The sequence below is a fragment of the Podarcis erhardii genome (assembly GCF_964252035.2).
Source record: "Podarcis erhardii genome assembly, chromosome: 11".
Classification (NCBI taxonomy): domain Eukaryota; kingdom Metazoa; phylum Chordata; class Lepidosauria; order Squamata; family Lacertidae; genus Podarcis; species Podarcis erhardii.
Window position 1 is genome coordinate 44,494,578 of NC_138501.1, and position 12,897 is coordinate 44,507,474.

At 41.9% G+C, this 12,897-nt stretch overlaps 1 long non-coding RNA gene across 1 annotated transcript; it reads right to left on the reverse strand.

The window, feature by feature from the left end:
• Nucleotides 1-758: 758 nt before the first annotated feature.
• LOC309352898 lies at nt 759-11,146 on the reverse strand. The gene is made up of 3 exons (XR_014161458.1): nt 8,906-11,146; nt 7,320-7,595; nt 759-1,932 (listed from the first exon to the last, which is right to left on the reverse strand). It is a non-coding gene; the product is annotated as an uncharacterized lncRNA (long non-coding RNA).
• Nucleotides 11,147-12,897: the final 1,751 nt, after the last annotated feature.

Sequence of the window (12,897 nt, forward strand, 5' to 3'; positions counted from 1 at the left end):
GAGGAGGGAGAGGCCTTACACTCCAAGCACTCACGATGCAGCAGCAGCAATGTCCCTGGCCTCAATGAGGCCTCTTAAAGCCGTGGCGAAGGTGAGCCTGGGCCCCGCCCCCTAGGCCAGATGGAGTTAGCCTAAGGAGGGAGAGGGAGAGGCCTTACACTCCAAGCACTCACGATGCAGCAGCAGCAATGTCCCTGGCCTCAATGAGGCCTCTTAAAGCCGTGGCGAAGGTGAGCCTGGGCCCCGCCCCCTAGGCCAGATGGCGTTAGCCTAAGGAGGGAGAGGGAGAGGCCTTACACTCCAAGCACTCACGATGCAGCAGCAGCAATGTCCCTGGCCTCAATGAGGCCTCTTAAAGCCGTGGCGAAGGTGAGCCTGGGCCCCGCCCCCTAGGCCAGATGGCGTTAGCCTAAGGAGGGAGAGGGAGAGGCCTTACACTCCAAGCACTCACGATGCAGCAGCAGCAATGTCCCTGGCCTCAATGAGGCCTCTTAAAGCCGTGGCGAAGGTGAGCCTGGGCCCCGCCCCCTAGGCCAGATGGCGTTAGCCTAAGGAGGGAGAGGGAGAGGCCTTACACTCCAAGCACTCACGATGCAGCAGCAGCAATGTCCCTGGCCTCAATGAGGCCTCTTAAAGCCGTGGCGAAGGTGAGCCTGGGCCCCGCCCCCTAGGCCAGATGGAATTAGCCTAAGGAGGGAGAGGGAGAGGCCTTACACTCCAAGCACTCACGATGCAGCAGCAGTAGAAAAGTAGAAAAACATCTTCATGTATGTGACAATGGCCGCGAGAGTTCTGGTAGCACAAGGATGGAAGACTGAAGAAACCCCAACTAAAGAATCATGGCAAGAAAAATTGATGGACTATGCAGAACTGGCAAAACTGACATATAAGCTACGGGACAAGGATAACTGTGACTTTAAGGATGAATGGGAACCTTTTACAAAGTATCTGAAGACGCAACAAAGCGAACTGGACTCCTTGGCAGGTTTTGAATAAACATTCACAAACTTTTTATTGATAATAATCAGCTAAATAGTTTGAGGATCTATACAGCTTTGTAACATGCAGAAAACAGCAGTCTCAGAGAAACCAAAGACTGGAACTGAGGGAAGTCGGGGGGCGGGGGGGGGGTTGTGTGGGAGAGGGGGAGGGAGGAAAAATGGGCGGGGAAACAAGGGTGATATGTTGGGGAGGAAGTTCCACAGTTTAGGGGTTGCCACAGAGAATGCCATCTCCTGGGCCACCCTCACCATAATGATAATGAATTATCAAGAGGAAGGGTCTGTCTGGAAGGAGTCTGTCTTTCAGGCATGTGGGGCCTGAGTCATTTAGAACCTGGAAACGATCTGGCAAGCAGTGCAGCCATTTTATAACAGGTGTTATATCAATTCAGTTTTATTTGTTGCTATGACCATCATGGTCTTTTCTTTCCTTTTTTATAAATGATTTTTATTGGTTTTACATGTAATCATATTACGTAACATCGTACCCTCTTATTTTATCTCTTTGGCTCAACTGAGCCAACGACTTCCCTCCCTCCCATCTGATGGTTTACAAAATTAAACTTTACATCTTTACATTTCGCTTGGTTTCCTATCCTTGTTGTAGTGTTACCTGAAATATTATATTACTCAACCTGAATAGGTAGCAATTTCATCTTATAGATCTTCAGATAACCCTGCTAATGATGTTAATTGCTTACAGTTGTCTTTCAAATATAATATAAATTTGTTCGTCCTTTTGGAATGCTTGGTCGCGCTGGTTCCGTATTCTTCCCGTCAGTTTCGCCAGTTCTGCAAAGTCCATTGGCTTCACCTGCCACTCTTCTTTTGTTGGTAACTCCTGTTGTTTCCATCTTTGGGCTAACAAAATTCTTGCTGACCAGCATGGACATTTCAGCCACCACCAGAAAGAAATACACATCCTATAATACTATACAGAATGTGTATAGATGCACCATTAAAAAAAACAGTTATATCACACACTTGTGACTGTCCCATCTTAAGCAGGACATCCCAGAATGGCAGAAGCCACTCTGGATTCTGATTCCATCTTGGGACTAGCCACCTGAGAAACAGTTTCTACCCAAATGCAATTCTGGTTTTAAGGACTCTCTATAGGAGTATATTGTATTTTTAAATGGGGTTTCAGACTTTTTAGGGGTTTTTGAATGTCTTATGTAGATTTTTCAATTTCATTGTTCTGTATGGGACAATGACAATAAAGATATTGTATCATATCGTATGTCCCATTTTGGTCCTGTGTGCTGGGCTTGTCATCGCGCAAGACCAAAAGGCGCACTTTTTTTGGTGCTGCATTCTCACATTATGCCCATTCATTTTAACACTTATACTCCTGGAAGAATTTGTTGCAGTTGGGTTTCACCCATAATCCTTTGCTCTACCACATCACCCCCACCTGCTATTGGCAGTGAGAGGGAAGCTCCTGTTAATGCAATTAGGAAATTATTTCCCATTGGAAAGCAAGTAAGTAAGTAATACAAATGTTAAATAAAAATAAAAAACATTTATCTGTGCTAAGAGATTTAGAGCAGAAATATAGCACAGATAACTCTTTTATTTATTTATTTATAGCAGAATTATATCTCTCCCCATCCATTCGTTTCCTCTCCCAAGCGGTACAAATGGCAGCTGCGTTTCTATGTGTACAATGCACAGATTAAGACTGCAAAAAAGGCATAGTGGAAAAGGTAAATCCCCCTGCCCCACCCACCATTTAGGTCTCAGTCCAATCCCACCTGCCCCCAGCTGCTTTTTAAAAACAATTGTCAGGTGATTCAATCACAAATCTTCTCATCTAGCCTGGCCCACAACTGTTTAGAATTTTTTTTTTGAAAACACTTCTATACTTTTCAAACGCTTCTATTTTTTTAAAAAAAGAATAAAATCAATAAAACAAAATAAGCAGAATATATTATGGAGAATGAAACAGATATCTGTTTTCTAGCTTCAGAACATCGGCCAACTGTTAATTAGTCATTGATCGGAATATTGCAAGTCCCTACGCATGCAGTTTAGCTGCACTCAGTTTTACTGTTGCAGAACCTAAATTACGAAACCACCTTCTCATTATTTCTCTCTCTCTCCCCCCATTTCCAGATGCTGGCACTTCAGGAAATATTAAAGGTCCCCTGATGAAATTTTTTTAGAAGTGATTGCTTTATTGTACATTTTGCACTCCTAGTCAAGCTGTCATCACCACCTATAGTTTTCTATAACTACCTGCACATGCCCATATACTTGGGAGGGAGAAAGTGGGGGTGGGTATTATCTTGGCTCTAGTTTCACTCATATCAGGCATATATATATATATATATATATGCTTTCGTAGATTTTCACGGGTACAGGAATGCAGGTTTTGGTGTCCTCGGGTGTCTTCCCGTGTAAAACTTGGGGTGTCTAGGCGACGTTTCGACGAGGTCTCACTCGTCATCTTCAGGCTGGTGCTACTGGAAGGAATTCTTTTATTTATTTTTTCCTGTGCAAGGACGCTCAACTTGTAGTCCAGTTATGAGTTGCTGAGTGAGGAGGGGAGGGTAAGGTTGGCAGATGAGAGAGTGATGGGGGAGCTGGTGGCCAACCACTGCCTAACCAACACGTACTTCATCCACAATGGACAAAGATACAAACAGATAGAAGGAGCACCTATGGGATCACCCCTCTCACCGGTCATCGCAAACCTGTACATGGAACACTTTGAAACCAATGCTTTAGACAAGTCAGAACACAAACCCAAACTTTGGCTCAGATATGTTGACGACACCTTTGTAATTTGGCCACACGGGAAAGAAAAACTGGATAGCTTCCTCACACATCTCAACAACTTACACCCCAAAATACAATTCACTATGGAAATAGAAGCCAACAACCAACTTCCCTTCCTTGACGTCCTAATCTACAAAAAACCTGATGGCTCCCTAGGACACACTATCTACCGGAAAAAAACACACACCAACCGCTACTTACATGCACAATCACACCACCACCCTGCACAAATAAACTCCGTAGCCAAGACTCTCATCTCCAGAACCAAACGCCTGGCTGACAAAGACCACTTGACAACTGAGTTACAGAATCTCTCAAACGTGTTAATTGCCAATGGATACCAGCAAAACAGGATTACGAAGCTAATCCAAAAGGAAACACCCCCCAAAAACCAAGACACAGAAGAAAACAATGGCATGGCCCTCCTTCCTTATATCAAGGGCACTACAGATAAAATTAGCAAAATCCTCCATAAACACAATATCAAAACAGCCTTTTGCACCAACCAAAAAATAGCCAATATCCTCAGAAACCCCAAGGATAAAATCCAGTTGGAAAACCAAGGGATCTATGAAATACCCTGCAAAGTCTGCCCAGCCACGTACATTGGACAAACAAACAGACGAATAAATGCACGTATCGCAGAACACAAGAATGCCGTCAAAAAAGAAGAAAAAACTTCCTCTCTTTTCCAACACATGAAAGAAACAGGACACGAAATTAATTTTGCAGATTCCAAATTGCTCTTTAACACGGAACATCACCACAAGAGAATAATCATGGAAGCCATCGAGATAGAGAAACACCCTCACAACATGAACAAGCGTGACGACACATCCCGCTTGCCAGACATCTGGAAATTAGCCCTCCCCACAAAAACTGACACCAGATCCAGAGGCACACAGAACGCCAACACCAATCAACCACACCAGACCCAAACCCAGACCCTCTCCACAGATGAATTACAGACACCATCCAGTAGCCAATCCATGGTGGCACCTCCGGATGCTGCACCCCCCTGCAATCCCTACACAGATCTGGCTGACACAAGCCACAAAACCACAGCTCGCCCCTATACACGAAGCCAAGCCAGAGCACAACTAAGTACAGTACAGCCATCTTCTCAGGAAAACTCTTCACAAAGTTCAAGAGGTCAAGACACAAAGACTTTAACAACTAATCCACACCTAATGACCCACCTAAGTGGTACTCAGGATATCACTCAAGAAATCACTCAAGATATCTCTCAAGTAATTAAGGAACAAAAGAAGAAAAGGCACACTAGCCTGGGAACTTCCTCTCTGCCCAGAACATTGGAGGCTATACACCACACCCCCTCTACAGTATTTATAGGAACTCAAACACTGAGATCCTGCTCTGTTCCAGTAACAAGAAGCCGAAAGCACCAGCCTGAAGATGACGAGTGAGACCTCGTCGAAACGTCGCCTAGACACCCCAACTTTTACACGGGAAGACACCCGAGGACACCAAAACCTGCATTCCTGTACCCGTGAAAATCTACGAAAGCAAATATATATATATATATATATAGTAAAGATCTGACAAACTTGCAGCAGCCAGAAATTCAGAACACATGGAAACGCTATCTTGAAAGAAGAAATGTTATACAGAAGGGTGGTTTTAAGGGAATGATAACATTTAGCCAGTACAGAGCAAAGGGACTTGTTCTTAGAAGTATTGCAAGCAAGGCCACCAGCTCCCCCATCACTCTCTCATCTGCCAACCTTACCCTCCCCTCCTCACTCAGCAACTCATAACTGGACTACAAGTTGAGCGTCCTTGCACAGGAAAAAATAAATAAAAGAATTCCTTCCAGTAGCACCTTAAAGACCAACTAAGTTAGTTCTAGGTATGAGCTTTCGTGTGCATGCACACTTCTTCAGATACACTGAAACAGAAGTCACCAGACCCTTCTATATAGTGATTTTGACTATGGCAGACCAACACGGCTACCTATCTGTAACTTGCACACGAAGTCCCTGATTGCTAAAAGCATCGGTAGGCAACCTAAGGCCTGGGGGCCGGATCCGGCCCAATCGCCTTCTAAATCCAGCCTGAGGACAGTACGGGAATCAGCATGTTTTTACATGAGTAGAATGTGTCCTTTTATTTAAAATGCATTTCTGGGTTATTTGTGGGGCCTGCCTGGTGTTTTTACATGAACAGAATATGTCCTTCGATTTAAAATGCATCTCTGGGTTATTTGTGGGGCATATGAATTTGTTCTTTTTTTTTCTTTTCCAAAATATAGTCCAGCCCACCCCCCCCCCCAAGGTCTGAGGGACAGTGGACCGGCCTCCTGCTGAAAAAGTTTGCTGACCCCTGGGCTAAAAGTCACAGCACTGGTGCCAATGCTGTAATTATTGCTTTTTTTCTTAAAAAATGTTTAGGAGTACTCTCATTTTGACTCAAGAAAATCACCATTTTATAGTTCAAACTGGGAAAAATAAATACAGTAAATGGACAAAAGTACAAAGATTCATAAAATGTTTGGGGGTATGCGTACCCCCAGAAAAAAAGCACCGGCTGTAATATATTATATTTGCTATAATAATAAACCAATAGTTGCATCTTTAAATAAGCTGAGCAATGGAGTTGCAAGGCAACTTGCCATAGGGTCTAATATAAACGTTTTGATAAAATCCCTCCATATATATATATTTCAAAGCAAAATCCTACTCCATCAATATTTTCCAAACGTATTTCCCCCCTAATGTGCTGGAGGAGTGTTTGTCCATTAAGACTGCATTAAAAATGCTGACATTTCATATTTAATTTAAAATCGAGCATACAGTTCCATCGGGGAGCAGCCTAGGCCAGATTTTTATATATATTAGGGAGAGCTGTGTGGAGAAGCTTTATTCCTTTACAAAATGCTCCTCTGTGGAAAACTGACAAAAATAAAATAAAATAAAATATGTTTTTAGTCATCTGAGGCAAATTCATCTCTGTAGCTCCAGAGAACATCAGCTACAAGCCATTCTTAAAGCCTTCCCTGCTACGTGCATAAACTACAATTCAAACTACACATTAAAATGATCTGAATGGCAGGGCGGTGATATTGGCAGCGGAGTTTTGGATAGAGATGAGAGGTGGGTTGAGGGAAGACCAGAGAAAAGAGATATGGAATAGTTAGGGCAAGTTGGGAGTGGTAGGGGCAGGTGGTTTGTTTTGGGGTTTTTTTTTGCAATATTTAGCAGGACTAAGCAACATTCATTGGATAGATAGATAGATAGATAGATAGATAGATAGATAGATAGATAGATGATAGATGCATAGCTGTCAACTTTCGGATTTGAAAATAAGGGATCAGCAGCCTCACCTGTCCCGGAGACAGTCTATGGGATATCTAACAATCTGGGATAGCAGCGGGAAATGGCGCTGAAATAAGGGAATTTCCCGCAAAAAAAGGGAAGGTTGACAGCTATGGGAAGATGGCACCTTTTTAACACAAAGATCCTGAAGGCAGCTTACAGTTAGTAAAAGAAAAGTCAATAAAATAAAATGGCTCACTTGTCACACTAAGTCAAATCATTGCTTAGAGGAAATGCACGAATGTGTAAGTTTCCAGTACCATTTTGCTCCTCCCTCCATCTTGGGAAAGCTGGCTGAAGGCTGGCTAGGAGAAATGCCTTTTGACTTCAGTGCTGTACAGCTGTGGGAAACAAGCCCTGCTTGAGATGACCATGCTGTTTGATCTGGACTCCCTCCATGCAGATTGAATAAATCAGATTTCTTAAATCCACTGTGTCTTCAGTTCTCCAAGGGAGCACAAATCCTGGGTGAAATCTGCACACATATAAAAACTGTTCTGAAAATGCTTTTTTTAAAGCTCTTTTTTTTAAAAAAAAATTAAAATACATTGAATTTTCCATAAGCCTCACCATCACCACCTAGTGTCACATTGAATATTGCACTTAAAACATTTTATTTGCAGCTGTATAGCTGAGTCCCCGAATGAGCCCCTGGACCTCCTGGAATCTTACTACTGCTTGGCAGACAGTAGGGGTGGCGCCCAACTTTTGTAACAATATTTATGAACCTTTTGTAGATCTCTGGCCATTGCAGTTAAAGTAGTGTGGTCCCTAATGCAATGCACAGTAGGCCTTTTAGGCAATATATGCTTATAGGGTCAAAACGGTGTAGCTTCCAGCAGCAATAAAAGCAGACGGAAGCCTAACATTACAGGGTTTAAAAAGGTATTTTGTTTCCTCCCTAATTCTTTTGGAACCTTCTTGTGCTACTTAGCAATGCCACTAGCGACCATCCTTGACAAAACTAATTTGGGGGTAGCATGCACAAAATTAACTGATGTCAGACTGTGTGCGGGAGCGGGGTGTAGACTTAAGCAATATGTGGGTGATACCATATTAATTGATTCGCTGATTCTGTGCTGCATAATTAAAGGAGGACTTCATGGGCAGGTGTGCAATTGTTCATACTACTGTCAGGTCCCAGATACTGTTCATACTGGAAGAGGAGTAAAGTGAGAAAGGAAAAGAAATGGAAACACCTCCTTAAGAAGAGTTTAATTTATTTATTTTTAAAAAGACAACCTAATTCTTGATCGTTTGCTTGTGAGAAGATTTGCTGAGGTAAAGTCCACTCTTCCTTCTCGGGATGTCAATGCCAACCTTAGGGAGTGGGTGCTTATTTGCTGTGTAGGTAGAATTAATAATAATAATAATAATAATAATAATAATAATAATTTATTTATATCCCGCCCTCCCCAGCCAAAGCCGGGCTCAACAAGAAGCCGAGGATGCTGTCAGATTCATAGTATTTATTTATATCAAATATTTCTAGGGTGCCTTAAGAGCAAAGGCTTCTCAAGGCAGCTTATATGAAAACAATAAAACATAATTCCAGTAAAAGACAGTAGGTTACTTCTGGCACTGATTCTCTTGCATTTAAATATTCCTACTCGCTTAAACATTATTCCCTGCCCTGCTATTGTCTGCAAGCTTCTGCTCAGGTGTAGCCTCCAGCCTTTTCTGACCCAGGAATTACTTTTATCCCCAAAACATGTATTTGGGAACCCATTCCTTAATTTGTTTACAGTATTTTTGTATGGTGGCAGTGCTGCTGTTGTGGACTACCTTAGTTCAGGCCGTGACCCAGTCAGTTGACCCAACAGTTGAAGACCATTGTGCTAAAGGAACAGGATAATGAAAACGTGGAAAGGTAAAAAAAGAAAAGAAAGAAGGTAAATGTAGGACTTGTGACCATCTGGGCATAGAAATACGATTTGGGACATAGAACCCTGGATTAAAGTTCTGTCTATGCTATGGAGAGAAGCTGCAACTGGTATGATCCAGCACACAGGTTTGTTGAGAAACATCACAAAAGTGAAAACAACAAAAGGTGGCTTCCTAAGACTGTTAAGTTGTGGGCGAACATATCAGACGACACAGCGATTCTTCCAAAGCAGCTCTTTATTTGTAAGCTGGAACAGAACTGAACTGAGGAGCTCAGTCAGCCTGCTTATATAGAGCTCCACTAGAATGCAACAGTAACCATTTTCTGTAACTAGCCAATCACTGAACGTCACTTTTGATCCTTCATTTGCATACAAACTATCCAATCACTGAACGTCACTTTCGATCCTTCATTTGCATAACTATCTACAGTATCCCCCTGCTGGCCCAGGGTGAGAACTTCAGTATATAACACCGACCAACACACTCCTTATGGCAAAAAACGTACTGATTTGTTAAGCTTGAAGGTGGCTCTAGACCCTTGGTTGTTCTTGCTGCAGCCAGCAGGTAAAGTCATAACTCAGGAGCAGAACATCTGCTTTGCATGCAGAAGGTCTCAGGTTCAAATCTCCAGCATTTCCAGGTACTAATATTATTACAATTTATTACCCACCCTTCAACCTGAAGGTCCCAAGGCAGGTTATAATCATTAAAACACATCATTTAAAACAGTTCAAAATAACAGGTAGGGATGCGAGAAAGCCTTTGGTATGAAATCCTGGAGGGTTGCTGCCAGTCCGTGTAGGCTATACTGAGTTAAATGGACCACTAGCCTGACTTAGTATAAGGCAGCTTCCAATGTTCCTAACAGACTGACATGGTTATCCCTTCAGAAACAGTAGATAAAGTTTTAAAAAAACAACACTTTGCAGATTAAAATTATATAAATACTAGCATTCACACACCAGCCCCGTGAGTAGTCCTCAGCACAATAATACTGCTTGCCACAGTGTAATTATTATTACCCTTAAAATAAACTAAGTTCTTTACAGAGCATTAAGTGGGAGGGAGCAGACGACAAGTCCTTGCCCAAGAGGGAAGCCGACATGAGTTCATGTAAAGCTGATAAAACGTAGTCCCTTCATAGAAATGGGCAGTCATTACAGATGGATAAAAGTTACCTTTGATTGAAATGTGTGCATCTATCTACCTATTTATCTCCTACTGATTGAACTCAGGTGCTGGCTGATTCTACAGACTCCAAAAACCAGCAGTGTGTGACTTACTCCAAACTGGTGCCAAAGTTTTGCAATAGTTTTGCAGTGAAAACTCTGCATTTTGAAGTGCCCCCCACCCAACTGAGTAATTAAACTGCGGGTCATAGCTATTACCCAAAAAAACAAATTGGTCCAGGGCATTGCAAAAACTGGGATTTGTGCTGCAAAACCCTGCTAAAGAACTGCAAAACTTTGGCAGCATTTTGGAGGGGATCCCAGATTTCAGGGTTTGTAGTTAATAAAGTTCCAATTAGAATGTCTTCAAAGCAGGGTTAGGCAAATTGCATTGGTTTTTAGATATAGCTTATACAGATAAATATGTGAATTCAGTCTTGGACTGAAACCCTTAGGAAATATATGGCCTAGTCCCTGTTTTTGAAGCAATGCTACAACTGAACGGATCTAGTTTGTATCAAGGCTTCTGGACAGAAACTTCCAGAACGTGTGGCAGTCGGTTGAGAACATGGTGACTCAGCAAGGCGCTTAGAAAAACAAATTCTCAAAATACAAAAGGATGAGTAACTTATCCCGGCGTTGTATATCCACACATCAAAACACAGTTTAGGATATTGCCATTGCTTAATTACTAATTTCTATTTATTCAACTCTGTAACTTTCAAAACAGCATTTAAATTAAATTATGTAAATATAATCATTTTTTAAAGTTACAAATTTGCATATGCAATGGCTGCCATCCCTATGTGTCTGGAACATTTCCTCCCCTGGCTTTCTATCCTCCTGCCATGGCAACTGGCTGACAGGATGAAATTCTGCCCAGGCCCAATACAACTAGCTAGCAAGCTGGCTACCCCTCACTAGGGCCAGGGCTACACATGCAGCAGAACCGTGTGGTACCAATTCTGTGAGATTGTAGCACCCTGCTTGTGGTTAACGCTTAGCTGGAATGAAATATTCAACGCAGCAATAGAGAAATTAAAATAGTAATTTATTTGTCAGACAAATAAATAAGAGGCTCAGTGGTACGTGGTTACCAAGCTCTGGCCTGGCCTCCTGCCATTCTGGCCAGCACTTATATTCCCTTAATCCAGCCCCCTTTGCTCCTCCTGTGGCTGCCTCTGTCCAATCAGCCTGGTTGAAATTCCTATTGGCTGTTTGCTAGAGCCAATCACAAAAGATACACCCACAAAAGATACACCCACTTCCTTGCCCTTATATGGGAGACAAAGAGCTATATATAAATGACAAATAAGTAATAATATATCTTACATGGAATCTTAATTACCAGCTCACCTCTTGCCCTTCTTGCCCTATTGCCTTCTAAAACAAATGGTTTAATCTTACATTTTATGTTCAACAGATGTCAAGGATCTTGAGTTTCACATCAACATTGAAAGATTTCCTTCATTTAATGTTTCTAAACAAAATGCCTGACAACTATATATCAAGACTGCCCGGATGGCGTCTTCTGTCTGGCAAGGGGGGGGCTGGTGGCTGACTTAATTTCAGGATAAATACAACTCTTACAACCATATGAAATAAGAATCTAGCATTCCTTAAATCCTTTGCATAATTACATTTAAGCCAATATATTTAAGCTAATATATTTCATACATTTATCATAGGTAGCCTCTTAAAAGAATAAAGCTTTTCAAAGTAAAAAGGAAAGAACTCAATAAAACACAGCTTTTAAAAGAAGCCTCTTCAAAAATGTTCTCTTTTTCTGTCAGCTAAATGTTTTTCCCTTTTGCTCCTGGCCTTTGAACCTTAGAAAGAAGATCTGGCTCATTTTACTGGGAGGCACATTGGTATTATCTTTCCCCATTCCTAATGGTGTTTTCTCAGCCTTGGGGCAGCATATGTAATTCTCCCTTTTTTATGACTTTGAGAATTGTTTTTCTGCTATAAATCAATGGGGCCCTTCTTGTGTTAGGAGGAAAAACATCTTGCCAAGGTTCTTTTAGGCAGCTGGTCTTTTGCCTGGCATGAAACATTTGAAAATCCCTTTTTTTAAGCTCATTTTTTAAATACAAGCCTTGATTGAAATATATAGAAGCTTTGATAAACATGCAGGCTTATGATTAGATGCCTCATTCCCCCCTTTCAAGCTCAAGGACCTTCATCCCAAGTGTCCTTGATAGCTTGACCTTCATCATATTCCTGAGGTAAAGCTCTGTATAGGGCCATGATATGAGGTAGAGTTTCATTTGAAACCATCTTGCTAATTGTACTTCTAAAACATGAAATGATACATGGCATCATACATAAAACCAATACTACTACTGTCAAGAAAAACAAGCAAGACAATAGTATCCCTTTGAGTCCTGTGACATTAGGTAACCAATTGGTGAGCCATCCCATATCCCATCCTTCCCATGTTTGTACTGGGACATGTGCTATATTCTCCATCTTTGTGGCCAACACACGGATTGCCTCACCATTATCAGAAATGTTAAAGCAACAGGCATTCCCTGTCAAATTCAAGACTCCACATAGGCCTCCCTGCCTGGCAAGTACATAATCCATTCCCATTTTCAGCTGCAAAATGGCGGCTCTACTTTCATCCAACTGTTGTGCAATAAGTCTCAAACTCTGGGCCGTTGCATTGGTTACAAGTTCCACTACTGCTTGCAATCGAATTATTCTGTTTAGATTATA